Here is a 26,569-nt window from a genome sequence, read left to right as displayed (position 1 = left end):
GTACTAAACCTCTCTCTTTTCCCCCTCTTTTATCTAAATTGAATATTTTTGTGTGATTTGCTGGTTTAGCCATAGTCAAGATCAAGCAAGACACCATAAAAATACCTAACATTCATTTTCTGGGGATCTAGTTTATAAAGATACCTTCACAATCAGACAAAAAAAAGTTCAGTTTATAAATTACAAAGACAAATTAGGTGGAAACTTTGATGTTTATACTTTTCAAAAGGCAGAAGCTTAAAACAGCTACTACATTAATCAAACACACACTCAGCCATGGAACTGGAATTTAAAAGATTTAATTCCTTTAAGCACTAATTTAAAGGAATACATAAAAAAAATATTCAGATTTCTTAATGAAAGTCACATTAACTTAAGCTTACACCAACACCATTCCACTGTTTTTTGATACCTAGACAATGAATTCCCATCAACTTGTGCCTGTCCTTTTTCTCAACACCGGGGGGGGGGTGGAGGGGGGGAGAATTTTTCCTTTTATATCAGGTAGCTTTAGCTTACACATCTGTTCACCATATCTGTGGCAATAAAGCACAACAGACATGTTCTCTCAGGTAATACAGACTTAAAAGTATTTAGGGTTCAAAAGAATTCCACCTGCAAAGCCACAGAAGGCACGCATAAATCAGAAGCAGTACAATGCACCTTGCATCAACTAAGTATTATAACTATAAAAATAATTTCATAGGCCATTATTTTGTCTACTTAATTTCCGACATAGTCCCTAAATTCTCCAAAGGTAGTGCCCCACTTAAAGCATGTCACAAGTCTGAGTTTGAGTTGTTTGGGGTATTTGTGGCAAGGGCTGTATGTAGAAGTGTCCTGGTTTCAGCTGGGATAGAGTTAATTTTCTTCTTAGTAGCTGGTTCACTGCTGTGGTTTGGATTGGTGTGAGAACAATGTTGATAGGACACTGATGTTTTTAGTTGCTGCTGGGTAATGTTTATACTAAGTCAAGGACTTTTCAGTTCCTTGGGCCCTGCCAGTAAGAGGGCTGGAGGGGCACAGGAAATTGGGAGGGGACACAGCCTGGACAGGTGACTTGAACCAGCCAAAGAGGTATTCCATACCATATGACGTCATGCTGAGTGTATATAAGCTGGGGGAAGAAGAAGGAAGGGGGGGACATCTGGCATTATGGTGTTTGTCGTCCCAAGTAACTGTTATGTGTGATGGAGCCCAGCTTTCCTGGAGATGGCTGAACACCTGCCTGCCCATGGGAAGTAGTGAATGAATGCCCTGTTTTGCTTTGCTTGCATGCGTGGCTTTTGCTTTACCTATTAAATTGTTCTTATCTCAACCCTTGAGTTTTACATTCCTTTCCAATTCTTCTCCCCATTCCTCTGGGTGAGGGGGGAGTGAGTGAGCGGCTGCATGGTACTTAGTTACCAGATGAGGTTAAATCACAAGAAGAAGCAGCACCTACACTTATGGAGCTAAACCAGGAAAATGTGTTTATCTTGATATGTGGCAGCAGCTTTCTGTATTCTTATGCTGTAAAGTCAATTCATAATTAATGGAATAACTTAATCCCTTCCTCACAGTCAATACTCCAAACTCTTTACCTCTTTTTCCAGGCTGTCTTGTCCAGATTCCCACAGTGTTCCTCTAGTTAAAGAACATTATTCCTCAGGTATAATGAAAAAATTTAGGCAGTGTATCTGGGGCAAATAACTAACCTCCTAATGAAATTCAGCTTGGACACACGTCAATCAAGATACAGAAAATCAGGAAGACTGAAATATTGCCATACTGCTCTGTATTTTTTCAAAGCAGAATCTTTGTCAATTTAAAGTTAAAAAACCAAAACACATACCCTCCAAATCAAATCCACTCAACTTCACATCACAATTGATTTAGAGTGGAAGCTTTATCAGCATATTTCATATACCTAGTACTTAAGACTATATTTTAATATATATTTTATAGTACACTACCAGATGGAGCTCTGGAGATGCTGCTGGTAAACTCTGGCTAAGTACCCAGCAAGATTTCTGAAAATATTATGGTGATTATACTATATACCTAAAAATCAGAACTCAGAGGGTGAGGAATGCTAAAGACCACTCAGTGGAAGTTTTATATTTACTGTGGTTTTGAAAGGCACAGCACATAAAGTATCTTAATACAAGCATAAAAGAACAAATTAGAAGTATTCAGAGGTAAAGTTGGTTGGGGTTGTTTTGGTCTTAAAGACTCACCACACACCCCCACCCTTGTACAAGTTACAGACCTCTACTGTCCTCTTTGAAATACAGGCTACGCAGAACACAATGAATTCACATGAAAGTGTTTTAACTTTATAGCTGTTATTTTATAGTAGTATATTACACAGATAAATATTTAACTTTGCCATATGTTATGTAATCATCATTACCCAGTCTGTTTTCAACACTAGGCAATGTACTTTGAATACACTTCTCTCTAGCAAGGCAAAGATAGAGGAAAGTCTAATTTCATGTCACCACTAAGTAATTTTTTTATTTTAGTATGTGATTAAAGCTAGTTCTGCATAAAACTAGAATTTCTCAATTTAACCAGTTAAAAATCTATAAAATAGCTTTGTACGCTTATTTTAGGGTGGAACACAAAATGGTCCACCTCAATAAAGTTAAAATGAAACAACATAAACTGGTTTGCTGGTTTATTATTATCAATGGTTCCTAGTTTTAAAAGGATACCCATACAAATGGATGAAACACAAGTGTTACTCAACACTTACAAATATGTAGGAATTCAAAAGTTCAAAGAAAATTAAATTCAAAATGTAGGCAGCATTGTAACAATGATCTGAAGGTACCATAATATGAAAAAATACAAGAGCAGGAGAGACTGCAAATGTCAAGGCAATCTCATGAAATAATCTTTTGTAGTAGAGTATATCTAGTGATAGATTTTAATCTTAGCTTGGTCCCACTTGACAACTTTTTTTTTAATTTTTTTTTTTTTCTTAAACATTTAACAGATGTTTTCCATTGTTCTAGAACCTGGCACTTTATGGACTTCAGCACAAAAGACCTTTGGACCCAAAGTTAACAGGTCATGATAAAAGGGCAATAGGTATTGTTTTCTTTATGTATCCAAAAATGAAAACTAATCAGTCTACATATGCTCATTTCAACATTTAAATGAATTTTACATCACTTTTATTGGCTTTTTTTTTTAACTGGTACTGGATTAAATACACAAAAAAATACTTGAATCAAGCTGGAGTACAATAATCCAATAAAACTTTCCCACAGAAAAAAACATACTAGTCAAAACCAAAAAGGTTTCAGAATAGCATATCAATTCTTACGTAATGCTATTAGATAGTGTCTTAGTAGAATTCAACATGAGTTCCTGACTGGTTGCTAACTTGGCTAATTTTAGAGTCAATCCAGATAGCCTCTCATATACAAAATCAGGAAAACTTGCTTCCCAGTACTTTCAAGTAAGGAAGTCCTTAAAAAATGAGCAATACAAAACAGGCCAAAGAACATCTTCATTAAGTAAGAATTAGGTTAGAGTTATTGTTTAAAATAGTTGCCAAAAAGACACTAATCACTGACTGGAAATATATCTATTCACTTCAGGGAACTTGGTACTAAATCCAATACTAGTGAATCACACAAACTGTCAAAGTAGCAACAAAAATTTCTCCTATCAGGATTGCTTGGCAACCTGGGCTTGCTAAAATAAAACAAAAGCCTAAGACAACTAATTTCCAAAATCTAGGAAGTAGGAAACAGGATAAACATACAAAATGGGAAACTAGTTCTTGGAGAGTGGCAAGTGAAAATAATCTGGAAAGCCCTAGCAACATAAGCAATCTCAGTAGAAAACTGGTAAGAAGGGCTGATGTAGGCATTATATGAATAAACAGGGAGGCAGAAGTGAGGAAAAAAACCCGAGTTGTAGCTCTCTGTACACAGCACTAGTAAGGCTAATAAGAATTTACTGATCAAATTGCTTTAAGGAATGTTGAAAAATTAGAGAAGGAACAAAAAGCCATAAAGTGATCTGAGGACTGGAAAAAATGTCTCACTGTGAAAGACTGAAAGAACTCAATGAGTACAGCTTATCAAAAAGAAAGGACTCAGAATTTAATTAGTTCAAGTAAGAGAAAATACAGCATAGTGCAGTGAACTTCAGAAAAAGGCACAGCAAAATAAATAAATAAAATCATTGGCTGCAAGCTGAACCCAGGAAAATTAAAATTTAAAACTGGATGAGGTACTGTGAGGGGTAAGGTATCTAAATACTGGAATAGATTAGACTCTCCAACTAAATATGGACAAAACTAGTCTCTCAATATTTACAAATTACTTCTGAATGCCTTTCCTGTTCAGCTGTAGCCAAACAGTGAGCTCAATACAAGGATAACCAGCAGTAAATAATGGCACAAGATACATAGTTTATCTAATGGCCTCCTTTGGCTTAAAACATTATTAAAGAATACTTGAACTTACTATAAAAAAATAGCTGCACTTCTTTAATTATAGTGAAGTTTGAAGTCAGTTGCAAAAAGAGTTTGTACTCAAGAACTCAAAAGCCATTCTTATTAATGTGCAATTTTTATTTCCTGGTACTAAACTGAAAAGTAAGGAGGCAAGCTGTATTGTTGGACAAGGCCTGATAGTAACAGTTAAATCTGGTGTAAGAAAATGATAGTAGTATTAGAAACACAGTTAATAAATTGGAAATTGCAATTAGTGTGAAGAAAGAATATCTCAGTTCTATGTAGAAATAGATAAATTCACATTCCAAAGTGAATGTAGTTCTAAGTATATGGTATTCACATCACATTGCCACTACTTACAAACAACATTCACAAAAAAGTATAGAAGTATCTTCCTGAACACAAGATAAGATACTGGATTAAGTTTAATTAAGTAGAATCATAAATAAAATGCCTAAATACATATACAGGTATCTTAAAAACAATTAAAACCAAAAAACAAACCCCAAAACAACTAATGAGCTGCTGGACTTGTTATTCCAGACCTCAGCAGAGTCTAAGGGGGGAAAAAAACCCTGAAAAAATAAAAACAGATCACAGAAGCATTCAGGTCAGAAGGAACCTCAGAAGGTCTACTCTAGCTTCATGTTCAAAACCAGATGATAGCCACTGCTCTCCCCTCATCTTACCTTTGCTAAATCCATGCTATTTCCAATCACCTTTTTCTCCTTCACGTGCCCATAAATAGCTTCCAAGAGAACCTACTCCGTGATTTTCCCAAGAGTCAAAGCAAGGCTGACTGGATCATCCCTATTGCCTTTTTTGAAAATGGGTGCAACATCCTCCAGTGAGAAGATTTCCACAATGTTTCAAAGATTATAGACAGCAACCTTGCAATGACATCAATCTCAGCCCCCTTGAATGCATCCCATCTAGTCCCATGGACTTGTATGGGTCCAGATTTACCAATAATTTCTGACTTAATCCTCTACCAATGTTAGCACTTTCTGTCTTTGAAACCTGTCTGTAGACACGAAAGCCTGGAAAGCCCTGTTGGAGAAGATGGAGGCATCAAGTACCTCAACAAATTTATTTGAATCAAAGGACTAGACTAGACCAAAGAAATTTGGGGGGGAGGAAATCCCTCTGGGCGAGGGGGAGTGAGCAAGCAGCTGCGTGGTACTTGGTTGCCAGCTGGGGTTAAACCATGACACTATTATAAATAACAAAGAAGTTACAGATTTTCAACAATTACAAGAATTAAAAGAATTCTTACATTGTAGAATTATGGGAGTCTCCAAAACTATTTTTATTTCTTTTCATTATGCTGCCTGCATTATAAGCACAAGGTAGCAAGTGCACAGTAAGTGCATTTAGAATGATATTCTATCATATTAATTTATGAATGAAAATTCAATTCTTCATTTGTAGCAATTGCAGATTTACAGAGAGAACAAAAAGTCTTGATTTAAAGGTCTTAAAAGACTTCCATGAGTTCACACATAAAATTGTCCTTGGCTGTTCTACACTATGAGAGAGCTTTAGGAAAGCAATCTTGCATGCTCAGTGTCAGTGTTTATTCAGATCCTAAGAAAATGTCATGGTGTCTCAGAACTATATGCATTTTTATATGTTTATTCTACAGTGCTTTTAGATAACTTTTACTGCATGGTCTGAAATGGATTTAACAAGAACTTGAGCATGTCTGCCTAGCATTATTAACTATTTTTATTACTATTGTGCCTAGATGACAAGATGACAGGGGGATGCAAGTCATTTGACCAAGTGCAGATATCTGTAAGTAAACTAGTTATTTCATCCTGCCTTTTAACAAATGGAGGGAAAAAAAAGTCAGAGGAATTACACCCCAGAAAGTGTTATAGACTTTTATCTTGAGGATGAAGCAAATAATGTGTTGTATATACACACACAGTAGATGTCTAAAGCTTCATGAGATTATTTTTATTTTACCTATAACAAGCAACATGCATTCTACATAAAAAAAACTAGGAATGAAAAGGAGTGGCCACATATCTACTATTAACTACAATAGTAGTTACTAGTAACTACTACTATTACTATTTATCTCCTTATGATAGTCACTGATGGCTTATAAGCAAAAAGAAATGTAATTACTTAGTTCAACTGCACTTCATAGGAGTATTAGGAGAAAAATACACAACAGGAAATAGAGTTGAATTCAAGCGATGCTAACTACTCAGCTCTTCTTCCTCAGTAGTTTAGCTATTCTAGACACCTATTTCATATTGATATTTAATAGCACATCCATTATAAAGGTGCTACTGAAATTGTTGACTGTACAGTGAAAACTGTATAGTCATCTGTATTCTTTGCACACTACATCTTGCAAACAAGCAGCAGCAAAAATTTTTAAAAGCTGGTAACCACAAATGTGTAGCACACAAATTCATAAGACTGATTTAACAGATTTTATTAATTTTTGTCTCCATGATCAAGGACAGTTCATTGACTATGAGAAGCTTATTCTGTATTGAGGAATATTATGGGTAGCGTCACAAACATTACCAGGGTGATGATTAATCAATCACTGAAGACACAATACTGAAAAACAGGAACTACTTCTTTCTGCAGTCAGGAAACTGCTTCAAGCACAATATTTCTGCAAGATTTGAGACTGAAAACCACCTGATGTTTTCCCCTCCCACATACTGACATATAATCTTTTTAATTGACACAAGATAAATATTCATGTAATTTACCACTGGGATTATGCATTGATCTCAACTGTAGGACTAATAACCAGATTTTTACAGCCAAGTTATCCATCATCCTCCTCAATCTCAGTATATTTCCTGTGGACAAGCTGTCTACAGCAGAGAGAGTACAGATGCCAATTTCCAAAGCAGCTACACAGAAGAACTTAAAAGATGGCAAAAAGGAAAAGTAGTCATTTGGTTTTTAGAATATATCTTGTATAGGTCCTCTGAAGAAATACCTAGTTATAACTAGCACAGCCAAGAAAACAAGGCAATTCAAATTATAAAGAAATCAGATATCTTCTGTCCAATTAACATTTTCGGCTCAGTAGATATCACTAGCCTCTTCAAAACCACAAAAAAGCACTAAATTTTATGTAGTGTGATTTAGGTGCTCCTACAGAGAAAAAAAAGAATGAAAACCAGAAATCCAGCATTCAGGAAACAGTTTTATGCTGGTGTCGTGGTTTAACCCTGGCCGGCAACCAAGCACCATGCAGCCCCTTGCTCACTCCTCACCCAGAGGGATGGGGAGGAAAATCAGAAAGGAATGTAAAACTCAAGGGTTGAGATAAGAACAATTTAATAGGTAAAGAAAAAGACACACACACAAGCAAAGCAAAGCAAGGAATACATTCACTACTTCCCATTGGCAGGCAGGTGCTGGGCCATCCCCAGGAAAGCAGGGCTCCATCACATGTAACGGTTACTCAGGAAGACAAATGCCATAATGCCAGATGTCCCCCCCTTCCTTCTTCTTCCCCCAGTTTATATACTCAGCATGATATCATATGATGTGGAATACCTCTTTGGCTAGTTTTTGTCAGCTGACCTGGCTGTGTCCCCTCCCAATTTCCTTTGCCCCCCCAGCTGTTGGGGCTCTTGCTGTATTGAATGATTATACTGAACTTTGAAGCAAGTGGAAAAATACTGAAGAAATAAGACGAGGTCACGACCAGAACAGTGGAATGAAGAGGGAGGAACAAATTGCAGATGCTTCACAAAACCAGGGCCAGCAGAACGCGATAAGAGGAGCTGGGAAACGGCAGAAAAGAGCTTACGTGCCAGAACAAGCAGAAACAGAACTCTTGCCAATAAGCAATTGTTAACCAATCATATTATTATACGCTTGTAAGATAGCCAATCATATTATGACGCGCTTACCGAATGCCTTATAAAAGTTACTTGGTTTGTATAATAAACGGATCAGATCTTGAACTCCATGAGTATTTGAATCTGACTCCCGCTCGCCCGAAATGCCCGCAGCATCTGGTGACCCCGACGTGATACGGTGAGGGTCGACAGGATCGGTCAAAAAGTCAGGAGGATTCATTAAGGATCGTGTTACAAGCTGCGGAGCCGGCGAGGATCCTGCTGCCAGCGGAGAGAGAGCTGGGCGCCCGAAGAAAGGCGGAACGTGCACGGCTGACCGGTGAGTCAGGAAATTTAAGCAGGATGGGAATCACTGCATCAGTGGTGGAAAAAGCAATCGTAGACAGTTTGATGAAACTGGCAGAGAAAACTGAAACGCCAGTCTCACGGCAGTCAGTAATTGATCTGCTATGTTGGAGTCGCCGCCGTGGTTTCCTTGCTTCTACGCAAGTTGTATATAATAATGAAACATGGAAGAAAGTGGGAGAGGACTTATGGGAATCTGTGCAAGTCGGGACAAAGGGGGTAAAGACTTTGGCTCGCACGACAGTTTTGAGGAGACGCCTGCCCTTCTTCCTCTAACAAAAGGGGCTATTTAAAAAAAAAAAAAAAAAAAAAAAAAAAAAAAAAAGAATGAGAAAAGGATGAGAGATATTCCAATGCTATCTAGAGGGAGGGAGTGCTAAGTTTCCTTGCTGGAGAAGATCGGATGGTCACAAGAACATGAATCACCTACAAATCTGCAAGACCACCACATTCCAGGAAACGGACTGATAAGCTAATTAACATAGGAAGCGGGGTTTAGGTAACGAATATGTATAGGCGTTAATTGAATATTCATTTGTTTCATTGTATAAATGTGGGATGGTTCGTCACTTCGGGTATGCACGCTTGTGGAGGAGCGATCCCCCGTGCATCTGCGCGCAATAAACATACCTACTTTATAACTTTCGAGTTATAGAGTCAAATTCCACACGTCAGTTTTGGCGAGCCAAGCAGGAGGATTTCTGCTCGGCTGAGGGACCAGCTGCGGAGCGGACGCTCCTAGGCACGCCCCGGGAGATTTCCTCGGAGGAGCCTCCTCTTCTCAGCTGTTCACCCGGGAGCAGAAGAGAACCCCTGGATCCGCGGATAAAACGGTATGTTTAGTAACGGGGCGGCTGGTGAGACGCACGGAGACGTCCGGCGCGCAGCGCAGTCCCCAGGAAGAAAAAAAAAAAAAAAAAAAAAAAAAAGGGGGGGGGGAAGCTAAAAACTTCCTTTAGGTTGTCTTAACAATTGGGGAATTCCTAGAATGTAACAACTGAAATAGCGCTCTGTGTCTTGTTTGTTCTATGTGTTGCCTTGTTACATGTTCAAAACTTGGAGTTATGAAATGTATGTTGAAAAATAATAATATTCTGGTAATTCGTGGCAAATAGCGGAAAACTTAACACTCTGCTTAAGACCAGGAAAAATGTGGTTTTTGTTTGTTGTTTGTTTTTTAGCAATTGTTCATTGAAATGCATACTTTGTGAACTGTCAGTGTTCCTAAAAGTTGTACATAAGTGCATGGTACCGTATAACATACTGCTTGTGTGACTGCGGGCTGCCCGGAGAGTGTGAATGGTGTGATTGAGATGCGCATTTTGATTTTTCGTGTATAGCTTAATTATTTTGACTGAGTGTGAGTGCAAGAGTGCTTGAGACAGGCGTTTGAGTGCAATATGAGCAAGGAGCTCTATCCGTGTTTCCGACCTTGGGTGGCTAAGGCGACCGGAGAAAAAGTAATTAAAATTGTAAAATGGGAAATGGAAGGAGTAAGCCCTGTGAAAAATCGCCCTTGGGTTGTATATTAAAACATTGGAGTGATATCGTAGGACATGGTGGTACCGAAAATAGAAGGAAATGGATTAAATATTGTAATCAGTGGTGGCCTTTGTATAAATTGGGGAGTGATGCGAAATGGCCTCAGGAGGGAGGAATGTTAGATTATAACACTCTCCTGCAATTAATGTTGTTTCTGAGGAGAGAGGGAAAATGGGACGAAGTATCCACCGACAGCTGGAGGAGTTAAGAGATCGTATACATCAAGTTAAAGAAGGTTCTTCAGGCATAGATGCGTGGTTTGCTTCTTTGGGAATTGGAGGGTGGTTAAGGGATTTACTGAAACAAGGTCTGTCTATATTGTTGTTTGTTATTCTTTTGTTACTTTTAGTGCCTTGCCTTTTACAATGTTTTCAGAGCTGTGTGGAACGCAGTATTAATGCTGTATTTAAAAAGAAAGGGGGAGGTGTTTGGGCTCTTGCTGTGTTGATATTGTTGTTTGTTATTCTTTTGTTACTTTTAGTGCCTTGCCTTTTACAATGTTTTCAGAGCTCTGTGGAACGCAGTATTAATGCTGTATTTAAAAAGAAAGGGGGAGGTGTTGGGGCTCTTGCTGTATTGAATGATTATACTGAATTTTGAAGCAAGTGGAAAAATACTGAAGAAATAAGACGAGGTCACGACCAGAACAGTGGAATGAAGAGGGAGGAACAAATTGCAGATGCTTCACAAAACCAGGGCCAGCAGGACGCGATAAGAGGAGCTGGGAAACGGCAGAAAAGAGCTTACATGCCAGAACAAGCAGAAACAGAACTCTTGCCAATAAGCAATTGTTAACCAATCATATTATTATACGCTTGTAAGATAGCCAATCATATTATGACGCGCTTACCGAATGCCTTATAAAAGTTACTTGGTTTGTATAATAAACGGATCAGATCTTGAACTCCATGAGTATTTGAATCTGACTCCCGCTCGCCCGAAATGCCCGCAGCACCCAGCCCTCTCACTGGCAGGGCCCAAGGAACCAAAAGTCCTTGATTTAGTACAAACATCACCCAGCAAGAACTAAAAACATCAGTGTGCTATCAACATTGTTCTCACACCAATCCAAAACACAGCACTGTACTAACTGCTAAGACGAAAATTAACTCTATCCCAGCTGAAACCAGGACAGCTGGCATACATAACACTACATGATCCTACAAAGAGAACAGTTTTATGTATGGTCCCAAAAGAAAGAGATTAACCATCAGTTTACATATCTGACCACACACATCTTGTTGACTACATCAAGCTTGCCAAAGCATGGAAGTTAGTTGCCTTGCCTCTAACTAGAAGTAAAATTATATAACATGAAAAACTAATTCCCATTTAAATTTACAGATTTTGTTTACTATATGATTTTATGTCATTTTGCTGGATTTTTGATGTCAAATGCTCTTGCTCATTTACCTCCAGCTGTTAAGTATATTGGGTCTTCTCTTCAGCAGACACAAAATTATGAGGAACTTTGGAAGTAACGTAATCCAGACCTGAAAAAGAACTGCCTGGAACCTACTCAGATTTGCTCAAATTACAAAAGAATCCTGTACTACATAGTATACCTAGTGTGCTTCTCAGATTCAAATCAGTACTGGAGAAGATGTATAAAAGGACACAATTTCCTGCTTAAATTCCATGAATATTTAATTTTCTGGATCTATTCAAATTTAAGTGGTTAATAAAAATTCTTTTCTTGGTTCTCTTGAGTGCTAATCAGTACAGACGTTCACAAAGGCTGGCACAGCTATATTACATGACTGGAACCTATGCTTTTATATCTTTAAAAGGCTGGAAACTGCTACAAAAACAATAATTTGTCTAGAGCTAGTTGAATTATTTGAATAAAAACACAGACATATTCCAACCCTCCAAAAACAGCCCTAGATGGTATTTAAAAACTGATATATCAACTGCAGCGTTGAAAAACTGGTACGCTGCAAGAATGACTGCTGTGTTAAACCAGATTAACAGAGGACTAGGAAGCCTTTACATTCTTTAAGTCTCAGTAGTGGATAATCATCATGTGTTACCAAAGATAAGGAAGCTACAAAACTCAGTCTTACAACTGTGTATAAAGACAAAAGTAAAACATGATAAATACATATACATACTCTTCATTTATAAATCATAGGGAAAAATAAACAGAAAAAGTCCCATACAGGGTATTAATAAGGGCCCAGTGTAACAAAAACGTAACTGAAACTAAGAAATAAGAAAGCAATAGGCAATTTCATCTTCCACAGCTGGGCACGAGTGAGTGTAATTTTAATGTAATACTAACCTATCAATGTAATAAATGCAAAACTAGAATTGAGCAGAAAATCTAACTGTAAACAAGCTAAAGGGAAAAAAATTGTCATGGTTTAAAACTGGCCGGCAACCAAGCACCACATAGCCACTTGCTCAGCCCCCCCCCCCCCCCCCTTTCCCAAGGGGTGGGGAGGAGAATCAGAAAGGAACTCAGAAAAGAATGTAAAACTTGAGGGTTGAGATAAGAACAATTTAATAATTGAAACAGAATAAAAAGGTAAGAACAACAACAACAATAATAACAATATTATAATGAGTTAATAATGTGTGGTGTATGAGGCACGGACTTTGCAAGGATTGTGAAGCAAAGACATTTATTATTAGTTAGTTCCAGCTTTTGTAAGTTCATACTCTGTACACATGCTGCTAAAAGCTTTATTATTGGTCAAACTCTACTGTTCACGCGCCCAGCCGCTGTTCACTATAGGCTACTCTCTGCTGTTCATGCTGTTTCCTTATCTTCTAGAGGTGAGATCACATTCCTCCTTTGTTTCTGTCTCATCCGGGTTTCTTCTCACACTCCCTCAAAGTTATTTACCTCTTTGCTGCAGGATCTCAGCTGCACATAGTCAAAGCAAGGCCACAGCTGCACATTATCAATGTCAAAACAACCCACTGTCTCCATTCCCTACAATAATGGAAAACTGTGGAAAAGGATAAAATCCAAAGGAAAAGGGGAGAAAGGAAAACAAGTGATGCACAGTACAACTGCTCACCACCCGATGACTGATGCCCAGCCAGTCCACGAGTAATGATCCCCCCCGTCCCATCTAACCCCCCAAGTTTATATACCAGGTATGACATCCCATGGTATGGAATACCTTTTGGCTAGTTCAGGTCAGCTGACCTGGCTGTGTCCCCTCCCAGTCTCTTGTGCTCCTCCAGCACTCTGGCTGTCAAGGCCTGAGAAACCAAAAAGTCCTTGACTTAGTATAAATATTACCCAGCAACAACTAAAAACATCAGTGTGTTATCAACACTGTTCTCACATCATAGCCAAAACACAGCACTGCACCAGCTACTAAGAAGAAAGTTAACTCCATCCCAGCTGAAACCAGAACAAATCCTAAACCAAAACATGATACTTACCTGCAACTAGCTGTTTCCTTTTCTGTCTTGTTTTTTTCCTCTTGAATTTGCTGATTAACAGTTTTACTCATATCAATTTTAAAGTTTGTCTATGCATTCTTTTATTCAAAATCTCTCATTGCTAGCACCTTTACCTTCACACAGTCAGCATCTTCATCATGTTCTTCTTCCTCCTTTATTGATTTAAAAGGATAAAACTTCTTTAGCTTTTTTTTCTACTACAGAATTTTGAATATGGAACATTTTTTTTATAAATAACTGACCCGCCAAAGGTAGGTTCGGAAGTCTTTTATTTTGAGGCAAATTCAAAGAGCAAAAACCACAGCGCTGGGCGCATGACTCTAGTCAGAGGTGCACCAAACAAATTCAAATATGATCTACTTATACCAATGAGGTTGCATCAGCCATATACATATTCCTTGAAATGATTTAAATAACTCCACCCCCACTGTGCTTGCGCTTTTCAGTTATTGGGGTCCTCTGGTGGTCATGCAGGGATGAAGTCAGATATCTTCCTTGTGGTGAACTTTGGACCTGAGGAGGGCAGCTTGTTATCTGTCTAGCACAGCACTTAGCAAAAAGCCAATTTCTGTTCATTTCTCACAATCCCTCCCTTTTGATTATTATATTCACATGAGTCACCTGTTTTATTCCAGTACCATGTAGGCTTATCTGGGAACCACCATTCATGAGTTCCACTATGGACCTTATATCTTGTGCAAGGTGAATCACTCACTCGTGTTTTCCACTGTTTTCCTTTTTGCCACAAACGTTCATCCCCGATGGTCTCGGCACTTAATATCCATCCTTCTGGTCTATCTGCCTTGGTTACTTTAGTACAATTCCAGAATAACAATACCTTGGGTCCTAAGAAACTCCCTTTCCATGGTCACTCCTCTGTTGTTAACGGCCCTCCAGAAACCCAACAATCGGTCACATTCAACTCCCAACTTATCTGCTCTCCTAGGTCTACAAATAGGTTCTTTCCAAATTTTGGTAACTCTATTACATTCTCTAGTTGTTTTATGAGATTCTCATACAATTGTCCTGACTGAAATTTTGATACCGGGGCAGGTTTCGTTAGCGTCTTAATTCTGTTCTGCACTAACTCCTTCTTTACCTGGTCTTGAAGCCCTCCTCCATCTGATATGTCCCAATGTCCAGCCTTGGAAAAACATATCTGTTCCTCCCCTTTTGGGCATGTTAACCCATTTTTGTATCCTGATCTTCCCAAATTCTTAGCTACCCAATATTGCTGGTTCCCTACCATACAGGTAGGGTTCGACTTGTAACATGCAGCATTTACAAAGGTATGAGTTGCAAGAACCAGCTGTCTTCTCCCACGGAGAAACACATTTTGCATACATCGACTATATGAACTTTATCCGAGCACAAGTATATTTGGGAGAAGAATCACTATTAGAAATTCAAAGCGAAACATACCTCCACTCACTTTCCCTGGCCTGTGAGGTTGTTTCTCACAGACGGTGTGCAGTCTTTGTGGCGGCAAGTATGGTGATCGCTTAAATTTGGTTTTCACTTGTTTCGTCCTTGCGGTTTTCGAGAAAAATGCTGACGGCACTTGCTTATTACTGCATTCCAGTGTTCCTCAGGCACCTCCCATAACTGAGGAACCAGCAATACTCACCCTCAGAGGAGAGTCTCTATTCTACACTGGTCCTACTCCACTCCTTCTAGTTCGAGTCGGTGGTTAAAGCGCCAGCACCTAGGGCAGAAACAACTTCTTTTGGTAGTGTGGCAATACCAGCGTTGACTACAATCTATACAGATACATCTTGTCCATGCCCCATGCCCAGCGTTTGGATGTAACAGGCAGGGTATAAAAGCAGGATGCGAAAAAGGTGCCAGTTCTTCCTGCAAATCAGGATACAGTGGGTGATGCACCTTATACAAGTCACAAGCAAGTACAAACGTTTGATTTCCTACTGCATATAATCCAGACCCCCCCTGACTGTAAAGGTATCCTCCCCCCCCCCCCCCCCCCCCGCCCGCCGGGGGAATGTCACAGCCTGGAAAGCTGTCCCACTTCTTTTTGAAACCAGTGGCAAATTCAAAACTATTTCATTAGGTTCTTCAATCCGTAAGTTTCCCAGATTGTTTTGATTCATCAATTGATCCTTTATTTGAGGGTCACCGTGGTGTCACCAGGTGGGGATGTCACAACCCAATGATCAGGTGCAGCCACCGGTCCTTTTATGTGTGTCCATCCTTTCTCTCTCATTTGTACTGCAACTTCAGTGGTCAGTAGAACCTGGAAATGACCCTCCCATTGAGGGGTTAATGAACTTTCCAAGTTTTGACCAATACTCAGTCCCCTGAATTTATTTTGTGGATTTTAAAATCTAGCGGTGTGGATTGAGATATTATCCCCTTTTCCTTCAAGTTTTCCAGATTCTTTGATATGCTTTCAATATATTTGTGAATTTCTAAACTTCCTCCTTCATAACTGGCCATCTCTTGCTGTGAAGTTTGGGAAGTCCAAACATCATTTCATAAGGGGAGACCCCTAAATCAGTCCTGGGCTGCATTCTGACCCTCAACAAAGCCAAGGGTAAACATTTTTCCCAAGATAGTTGTGTTTCCACCATTAATTTAGTCACTGCTCGTTTTAATGTCTGGTTCATTCTCTCCACTTGTCCTGAACTTTGAGGATGCCATGGGGTGTGCAGTTCCCACTTGATGCCTAAGGCCTCAGTCACTTGTAATATTACATCTTGGAAGTAAAGTGTGTTCCCCTGTCTGAATCAATTTGTTGTATTATCCCATATCTAGGAACTATTTGTTCTAATAAAATTTTTGATACTGCATTTGAAGTGGCCCTTACACTTGGAACCGCTTCCACCCAATGGGTTAAATGGTCCACTATCACTAACAAATGCCTCCACCTCTGGACTTGGGGAAGCTCAGTAAAATCTACTTGGATACTTTGAAAGGGTCATAACATCAAACTTCTTTCCCCTGTTGAGGTTCTCCTCATGGCCGCCTTATTGATTTTTTGGCAGGTTATACATCCCTCAGTTATTTGGCTATCATGAAAACCCTATACACCCAAAATATCTTAAAAAGTGATCACATAAGGCTTGAGTTCCCCAGTGAGTTTGTTGGTGTAATTCCCTTATCATTTTTCATGTTATTTGTTTAGTATCTGTCTTCCATCAGGAAGGAACCACTTTGCCCAGGGGTCCTTTGCTTCCCCAATTTTTATCAACTCCTTTTCTTCTTCCTGTCTGAACCCAGGAATGCAGGTGAGTTGGGTAGGTTCATGGGTTATTGCAAGCACTTTGATATTCCCATGCTCAGCAGCATCTCTAGCTTCCTGGTCAGCTAGATTATTCCCCTTTATCTCAGGAGTATTTCCCTTTTGGTAACCCTTAATGTAGACTACTGAAATTTCGGCAGGTAACTTTAGAGCTTCTAATATTTCTAAAATCAAACTCTCATGTATCAACCTGTGGATAACTGCCTAGCTGAAAAGGGTCACATAGACATAGTCCAGCTGGCTGGACAAAAATGCACATCGCTCTCAGCTTATCTGAAGTAAAGCAAAAATATAACAGGAAGATTTCAGTGGGAAAAGAATGTTGCAGGTGGGAACAGATAACTACAGAAGAGAAACTAGGGGCGGGCTTGGTATTTAGGCAACTAACCAATAATGAGCTTAACTTTTGTAATATGTATGAGCTAATTATAACAAGGCATAAAAGGTGACTGTAAGGGACAATAAACGAAGTCTGCTGATCACTCATATTGAGTGACTGTGTCTTCCCTCCGTCGCGACAAATGGCGCCCGAACAGGGACCCTAGAGAGGGCTGAACCTGCGAGCCACGAGTCGATGGAGATTCGGGTACCGGTCCTGAAAGCAGCGCAGGAGGCGGAAGGGCACAGTCCCCGCGCCCGGGAGCACCTACAGAGGGTCCCGCCGGCCACGCGTCGCCGAAGTCTCGCAAAGGCTGCAACAGCGCTGACGAAGGTATGGAGAGACAAGCGACGTACGATTCGCTCATATGCTTTTTAGAAAAGCGGAGCGTTCGGGACATAGATTGTAACAAGGCATTACCCGGGTTATTAGCGTATGGGATAGCATCCGGGTCCCCCGCGGCAGCGGCGAGCGGCGGCGCGGCCCGGCAGGCCCCTTCCCGGCCGCGGTTTCTCTCCAAGGCGGCACCCCCACCCCCACCCCCCCTCCGATCGGCGCCATGGCGATGCAAGCGGCCAAGCGAGCTAACATCTGGCTGCCCCCAGAGGTCAATCGGATCCTCTATATTCGGAACCTGCCGTATAAAATCACAGCAGAGGAAATGTATGATATTTTTGGGAAATACGGACCTATTCGACAACTCAGAGTTGGAAACACTCCTGAAACAAGTGGAACAGCTTAAGCTTCTCAAGGGAAAATACGGAATTGATTACAAACCCACCAAAAAAAAAAAAAAAAAAAAAAAAAGTGCTTCAGATGTCCCCTACAAGAAATGGGTTTCTGCTTTGAACTAGCAAAAATCTCTGTGTTTAAAGAGAAGCCTTTTTGCCTTGATGGAGATAATTTATTCTGTATTCTGTATTTATGCTGTATTCTGAATGTGGAAATTGGTTGGGACTAGGAGGCTGGCTTAAAGGCATTTTGCAAACGGGATTATTATTTTTGATCATTATTGTAATAATAGTTTTTTGATCAAAGCCAGCCAAAATTATTTGTAAGCATTAGGCCTATCTGAAGAGAATGCCTTTATTTGAATCAGCAGTTAAGGTGTAGTTTAGTCTGATGCTGTGGTTTTATCTGCTCCTGGTGAAGTTTTGAAGTGATGAAATCAGAGATACAAGGTATACTAAGAGTTATGAGGTAATAAGGTAATAATCTAAGTAAGGGTGCTGTCTTTTATATCTACAAGTGCAATATGCTTTTATGTAGCAGAGAGAAACTTTAACAATAATGTTGCTTGAGCGAGATGTGCATGTGACAACTTGGGAAAAGGGATATCACAACTGGAGTGCAACAGTGTTTCTATGTCTGGCAGAGTGAAATCTTTCAAGACCTGAGTTTAGACAGTCTAAAATAAATTGTTAGTATTCAGAAAACCCATTGCTTACATAGTGTTATGGAAGTCAACTGCTATTGTAGAGAATTAATGATTTTTTAATACATATTAACAAATACTACTATTTTCACTTGAGGCAGTTGAGTGAGAAATACTCACGTGTAGCATTTGAGGGAATGTCAGCATAAATCGCACTTACAGTAAGACTGCATTTTTAATTACTGTACTCGTTAAGATTCGATGATGCCATAAGGCTAAGGCCTTTTATCACAGATTGGTTCTGAACTAAAAGGTGTGTGCACATGTAGATATGCACATTTGTGTTATTTTCCTTAATTGGCTACAAAACAATATAATTAGGTTTGGGGCTACATCTTGGGAATTTGTCTATTATACTTCTGTTTGTTAAGGAACGTGCATAACATACAGCACCCATGTAGGCTTGGCTTGTGGCATAGTTGTCAAATTTAGCATAGACATTCAGACAGATAAGCAACGTACTCTTCTTGTGTGTATCACCTACAAGCCATTATGGCTTAGTGCAGGAGCGGTCTGGAAACTAGGACCATGCGTGGCAATCAGCTGAGGGGAATGTGCTCGAGCTTGTCTAGACAACAATTAACATGATGAGGCATGTTTGCAGAGCACAGGGGGGTGGGAGACGGATGGCGCCAAGGAAAGGTAACACCTTGCTGTTAATTGCTGGTAGTTAACCACCAATCAGGGATTGCCTAGTATGCAAGGCTTAGCTTCAAGAACCAATCTGTTTAAAACGCGCAGCTTCTGAAAGAGTATAAAAATTCGTGCTTCTGTACAATAAATTGACATTTGCTTGCATCAAGCTGCGTCCCGTCTCTTCATTCGCCGCAAATTGGTGACCCCGACGTGATGCGTTTAAGGATCTGACGTGAAGGGCTCTCGAATCGCCTGTCTGAGCGACATGCAGCGAATCCCACAGAACTTTGAATGATCTGCTGAAAGGAAGCAGGAGCCGGCCAGAAATCCCTCCGGAGTTGAGAGGTGAGCTGTGGGAAATCCGTAATGGGGAATCAGGCTTCGTCCCCAGAAAGAGACGTATATGGACTCATGAAGGGTCTTCTAGTCAGATCCGGGAGTCCGTGCCTCAGTCTCCTCAAATGGTGACCCCTATGGTGGTGTTCCGAAGCCTTGGAAGAATAAGGACGGAACTGGTCGATAAAAAAGACAGCTCGTGGAAGAGGGCTGCGTTCCGGAGGAGACGGCTTGGCTGAACTTGCTGTCTGGACCAGGCGGACAACCTAAACCCCGAGGATAACACCTGTATTCATCGAGACAGGTGAGCAGCCAAGAAATTTTAGAGACTTTGAAAGAATGAAAGTGTGTACATACAGCAGCCAATTGTATGATGCTGCCGCGGAGGGGAGCTCCGTGTCGGGAATGCATTTAGCATCTTGGTGGCAAATTCTGACTACTCTTTGCCAAGTGTGGACTAATTCTACTAATGGTGCTAAACCAGAGGAAGCTGTAAATTCCACCGACAGTGCGACTCTTCTCAAGACACCGTCAGTGATGGCAATTCTGTCCACACCTCCTCTGCCCCCAAAGCTTCTGTCACTGATTGCAGCGACCCTCACAACACAGGACCAAGCACGGGAACAGGACAACTCGGACAATGATTCCATTGACACTGATAAACCTTTTGATCCAGGTCCTATAGATCTGGAAAAGGAGGTAGACCTTTCCCCCACCCCCTTGTCTCTCCTGATGCATTGATTGTATTTCTGGGGAGGGTGAAAGGGAGTCTGAGGGATTTGTGGCAGGAATGCAAGTGGGAAACACTTCAGTGATGGGTTTTGGGAGTCGCTATGGCATGTTCAGTATTTTGTCAGACAAATCAACCTCCAGAGTGGCAGCCTGTGCAATACGAGGCTGTTAAAGAGTTAAGCAAAGCAGTGCGGGAAGGGAGGATTCATAATACATTTGCTATGTCCCTTCTTGAAGTGATGGCAGAGCCTTATACACTCACACTGCATGATCGGAAGTTATTGCTTTGTATGGTACTAACTGATACAGTATATGATGTGGTTATTTGATTTTTGTGAGCTATGTGTAGTGGCCTTGATTGAAAACCTTAATCGGGGAATTGCTGTTAACTATGAGCAGTTGGCTGGAGAAATTAATTGTGCCGATTCTGTGACTCAGGCAAGGTATCCCAGGGACAACTGTTTGCAAATGAAGGAGATGGCTATTAAGGCAGTCAGGATGCGGGAGTCTTGCCACAGTCTTGCAGGGTCCTAGAGAGTCACTAACTTTAATACTAACTTGATTGATTGGCTTCAGAATATTTTGCAACAAGTCGAGCAGGAGGAAGCTCAAGGGTTGCTTTTAAAACAACTAGCTGTGATAATGCCAATGAAAATTGTAAACGGGCAACTTTCACAATCGCAACCCCAACGTGTCAAATGATTGTAACGCAGAACTCACAGCAGACTGTAACTCTCAGGCTGAGTTCTGGAATGCAGCATAACAGATTTTTGCTTCTCTAATCTCTTCTGTAAGAATAGTACACGCTCTTAACTTGCTTAGTAAATTAAGCTGCTAGCTTGCTAAACAAAGTAATACTACAAATAATATTTTTTTTTCTGGCTTATTAACAGATGTTGATTCTGTCCATCATATGTTGCTACAGAACCGAGTTGCTATTGATTTTTATTATTAGCACAGGGACACAAGTGTGAAGATTTTGATAGGATGTGTTATGTGAATCTGAGTGACCACTGTGAATTAATTTACAAAAGTATACAAAACTCAAAAGCCTTAAAACAAAGATCTGCAACAGAGCCAGGGACGGGATGCCTTTGGTCTCTTCTCACGGCTGGGAAACTTTGGGCCATGACTCGAAAGTATTACAGGATTTATTATAATTACCTTTAACCACCTTATTGATGTTTGCCTTATGTCTCCCATACTTTTTTTTTTCTGTATTCAGTGTTTAGTTGATTGTAACATAAATCAGGTCGTGGTCACCCAGCTACACACCCCCTTTGCCTCGTCGCAATTAAGCAAAAAAGAGGATAGAGAATGTCTGAAGAGAGAGATAGGAGAGGAAACTGGAGAATATTTGACCTAACAAGAGATGGAGAGAACAGCTAGGCATTGTGAAGGAGAATAGGAAAGATAAACATGGTTATCTAGTGTTTAATAGGTGTCTGCATGCTTGTAGAGATATATAGCTATGTAACTACATGAAAGATTCCTGCCCTGAGCCTGGTGGTGCATACAGCTGCGGTTTGTGTCCGGGCTCAGAGATGTAAATAGCGGCTTCTCTGTTATGGTAAAAGTGTTTCTCTTTGCATAAAAAAGAGAGGGAATGAAGGGAATGACCCCAGAGGTATGTTCAGAGAAGGCATGCTATGTTTTGAACTTTTTGACTGAACCAGTTCTTGTTTGGTGTGCCCATCCACCTATGTATAATGCTAATCCAAAAGAAGATGATATTGTTTACACTTTGAATGTCGATAATTGTCTTTCTGTAGATGCTAATGTAGTAGGAGGCTATGATGGGAACGTGTCGCAGCAGTTCTTCTCTTATCCAGAGTAACAGCAGGGAAAGCATTAAAGAGTTAAATCGCCTTGTTTGGTAGGCAGTTAAGAATGTGAGTCAAAATTGCCACTGCTTTTTGTTGTTGGTTCAGGGACATGGCTGTGAGGAATTTGATGGTATGTGCTGAATGGATTTTAGGCGCCCCATTGCAGCAACATGTTATCAAAATCTGAGAAAATGTCAGCCTTTTTAGGCATCCATTCACTCAATTGGCAGTATTGTTTGCTTGCTATTACCTTGGTTGCTGTCATGTTTGCAAGGGCCCTGCAGAACATGGCAAACCTGGTACTAGCTGTTCAAAAACAAAAAGGGGAAATTGTATAATTGTACGGAACAAAGACAGTGGGTTATTTTGACATTGATAATATGTCTTAGTTGGTTTTTTATTTGTTCTATTACTTATACCTTGTTTTTACTCGTTCGGTTTCAAAGGTTCTTTTTGTGCAACAGGAAGGGGGAGATGCAGGAGCGGGCTGGAAACTAGGACCATGCGTGGCAATCAGTTAGCTGAGGGGAATGTGCTCGAGCTTGTCTAGACAACAATTAACATGATGAGGCATGTTTGCAGAGCACAGGGGGGTGGGAGACGGATGGCGCCAAGGAAAGGTAACACCTTGCTGTTAATTGCTGGTAGTTAACCACCAATCAGGGATTGCCTAGTATGCAAGGCTTAGCTTCAAGAACCAATTAGTTTAAAACGCGCAGCTTCTGAAAGTGTATAAAACCTCGTGCTTCTGTACAATAAATTGACATTTGCTTGCATCAAGCTGCGTCCCGTCTCTTCATTCGCCGCAGCTTAGTGTGTAAATCTGTATGTAACTATTGAAAAATCCACTTATGAATGTATATAGCTTAGAACTAATTTTTTCCCTTTGTTAATTCTTTGATATCAATGAGGTATTCTTCAGAAAATGTATGGACTGGTTGGTTGCATAAGGGCAGTTGTTATTTGGACAGAAAATTGTTAATGGTCAGGGATTTTCCACTAAAATATTTGCAAATATTCCAAGTCAAACATCAGTTTGGTTTCTTTTTGGGTTTTGAGCTTGCATTAGTCCATGTTCAGAACTTTAAAATTACCTTTGAATTTTTTAAACTTTTTATATCACTGGAACAGAAAGAGCATCTAAATTAAAGCTTCAAGCTAACTTTATTTTTCAAGTATTTCAGGAATTATACTTCTGAACTGAGATTTTATAAGTTGGCTGTGTATTTTCCTGTGTTAAAATGCTGTTATTGAAAATGGTCAACCAAGCCTATGTCGCCCAAAATGAAAATGGGGGAATTGTGGATAACTGGCTAGCTGAAAAGGGTCACATAGACATAGTCCAGCTGGCTGGACAAAAATGCACATCGCTCTCAGCTTATCTGAAGTTAAGCAAAAGTTACACAATAACAGGAAGATGGCGGTGGGAAAAGAATGTTACAGGTGGGAACAGATAACTACAGAAGAGAAACTAGGGGCGGGCTTGGTATTTAGGCAACTAACCAATAATGAGCTTAACTTTTGTAATATGTATGAGCTAATTATAACAAGGCATAAAAGGTGACTGTAAGGGACAATAAACGAAGTCTGCTGATCACTCATATTGAGTGACTGTGTCTTCCCTCCGTCGCGACAGTACTGTCCACGACCGAGGCACTGCAATTGATTGTCCACACTCTAATCCTATAATAATGTTCTTGTTAATAATATAAATTCTGCTTGCTAATATAATATACTGAAACAACAACCATGCAGTAGCCCGTACTTCTAGGCTTTCAATCAATGATAAAAAATTTACATAAACTAAGTTTGGCAAAATTTCAGAACCTAATCCTGTAACTCCCTCTATTTCCAAAAGAGGCTTTCCCATAAAACATTCAGCCCACTGTATCTGATTAAACCTTAATAGTTGATTGTAACACCCAGAACACATCCAATGACCCCATCTGTCCCTTAGTCTTACAACTTGCCAGCGATCCTGATCACAGAGTTCACAATGAATCTTGATCCACGGTCGACAGAATGGTCCATGTTCATAGCAACATAACTGTAGAAATCGAGATGCTGTCCAATCTGGTTCGTGACAGTGTCGTTGAAAGTCGATGTAAGGGAAGATAATATCTGCTAGCGGTGCCGTCAGTGCGTTGGGGATCTGGTCTGGTCCAAACGTATTACCTTTGTTAAGTGGTTTGATCCAGGGTGATAGTGTTCGTTCTAGGCGCTGTAAAAAGCAAAATCTATATTCTATGTCCTGATTTTGGGTATCTGACATTAATGCAAAACAGAAATCCTCACGCAGTTTTTATTTCATTCTGTAAGGTTGGTGTCGGTATCAGTTGTCTGCGGTAAAGGTTCATGGAAAGGTCTTACATTCTTCGCTGGGATCCATCTGGGTCCTTTTTCTGTGGAGACACAAGCATAACCTTTTCCCCATGTAACAAGAGGATATGGTCCCATAATTTTACCTGTTTCTGGATCTCGGACCAATACTGGGGCTTTAACCCGTGCCTTGAAGGAGGTATTTGCAGTAAAATGTCAAACTATCGGTGGGTTGTTATCTATTAAAGAACAATTTAAAAAATTAAAAACATACAATGCTTTCTGTAACCGTTCCTCCGGAATAGCCATTCCCATTCCCTCTTTTTGTTGTTGTAATAGACGTTTTAGAGACTGATGAGACCGTTCAATGAGAGATTGACCAGTGGGGGAATGAGGAATGCCAGTAATATGAGTTATACCCCATAGGGCAAAAAAGGTTTTTATAGTTGTTGAAACATAAGCTGGACCATTATCTGTCTTTATCTTTGAGGGAATACCCAAAGTAGCAAAAGCACACATTAAATGTCTACGAACATCTCGTGCCTTTTCTCCTGTGTGACAAGAGGCAAACAAGGCACCTGAAAATGTATCAATGGAAGAGTGGATATATTTAAGGTTACCAAATTCAGAATAATGTGTGACATCTGTTTGCCATAATTGTAGGCTTTGTAATCATCTAGGGTTAACTCCTGCAGCAATTGATGGGAAAGAATGTTTTTGACAATCAGGACAGACAGCAATAATATTTGACGCTTGTTGAGAAGTAAGGTCAAACTGTCGTTTAAGAGCTCCAGCATTTTGATGGAAAAAAGAGTGACTTAGTTTAGCTTGTGCAATACGGTCTGGCAGTACTTGAACTGGTAACGTTAATAGATCAGCTTGTCGATTGCCTTCTGCAAGAAAATCAGGTAGTGAGGTGTGAGACCTAATATGCATAACAAAATAAGGCACAGATCGAGAGTCCAAAAGGAAAATAAGTTCCTGTAACAAGGTAAAAAGTTGTGAATGTGAAACATTCCGCAGCACAGAAGCTTCAGCTCGTGTAACAATACCTGCAATGTAAGCGGAATCAGTAACAAGGTTGAGTGGTACATTCCATTTTCGGAAAATGTGAACAACTGCATTCAGTTCTACTATTTGAGGTGAACTGGAGACTGCCTCTATGTCCGAGTCCCATCGTCTCCATTGATCATCCCACCACAGAAGAACAGATTTATGTGATTTGCCCGATCCATCTGTAAACACAGTAAGTGCCTGTAAGGGTTGTTCGCTTCTTTTGGGTTTTAACATCAGACGAAAGTCAATGTTAAACAGTTTGTGTGAAGGAGGATGAGAAGTTATTTGACCTGTATAGTCGGCAAGTGCCATAACAAAGGTGTCTGATTGCTGATAAAGCCATTGTAAGTATACTGTTGTTATTGGTAGACAAATACAGACAAAATCCTTCCCTGATAAGGTTAACAGGCGTGATCTAGCTTTAACAATCAGAGAGGCAAACATTTCATGTTGTGTCAAAATAGTTTTTGTAGACTGGTTCGGTAAAAAGATCCATTCAATAATTAACAAGGGGTCCGAGTTCTGAAGGTCCCATTGAAATATCAGGGCATGAGGCTGTCGTACAGGGTTTAAAATACTCAAGTAAAAAGGTAGTTCAGGGGCCCATCGGTGGGCCTGTCGAGAAGCAATAGCTGAGGCAACCTTTTGTAAAGATGTATCTGCTTCAGAGTTAAGATTATGTGGAGAACAAAGATTAGTGTCCCCTTTTAGTAGGTCAAACAGAGGACCCAAGTCTGTATTAGAAATTCCCAATAATGGTCGAACCCAATTTATTGTTCCCAGTAATTTTTGTGCATCATGCAGGTTCCTTACATTGGTATTGATCTGCAATGGTTGAGGAACAATAGTTTGTGCTCTTATTCGCCAGCCTAGATATTTCCAAGGGGGAAACTTTTGGACCTTTTCTGGTGCTATACAGAGACCTGCCGAATTCACGGCATCTGTGACAAGGGCTACAGCTTTCTCCATGA

Source organism: Falco naumanni, chromosome W (assembly GCF_017639655.2).
Source record: "Falco naumanni isolate bFalNau1 chromosome W, bFalNau1.pat, whole genome shotgun sequence".
NCBI classification, from domain to species: domain Eukaryota; kingdom Metazoa; phylum Chordata; class Aves; order Falconiformes; family Falconidae; genus Falco; species Falco naumanni.
The sequence above is the reverse complement of the archived record's forward strand: the minus strand, read 5'-3'. Positions refer to the sequence as shown.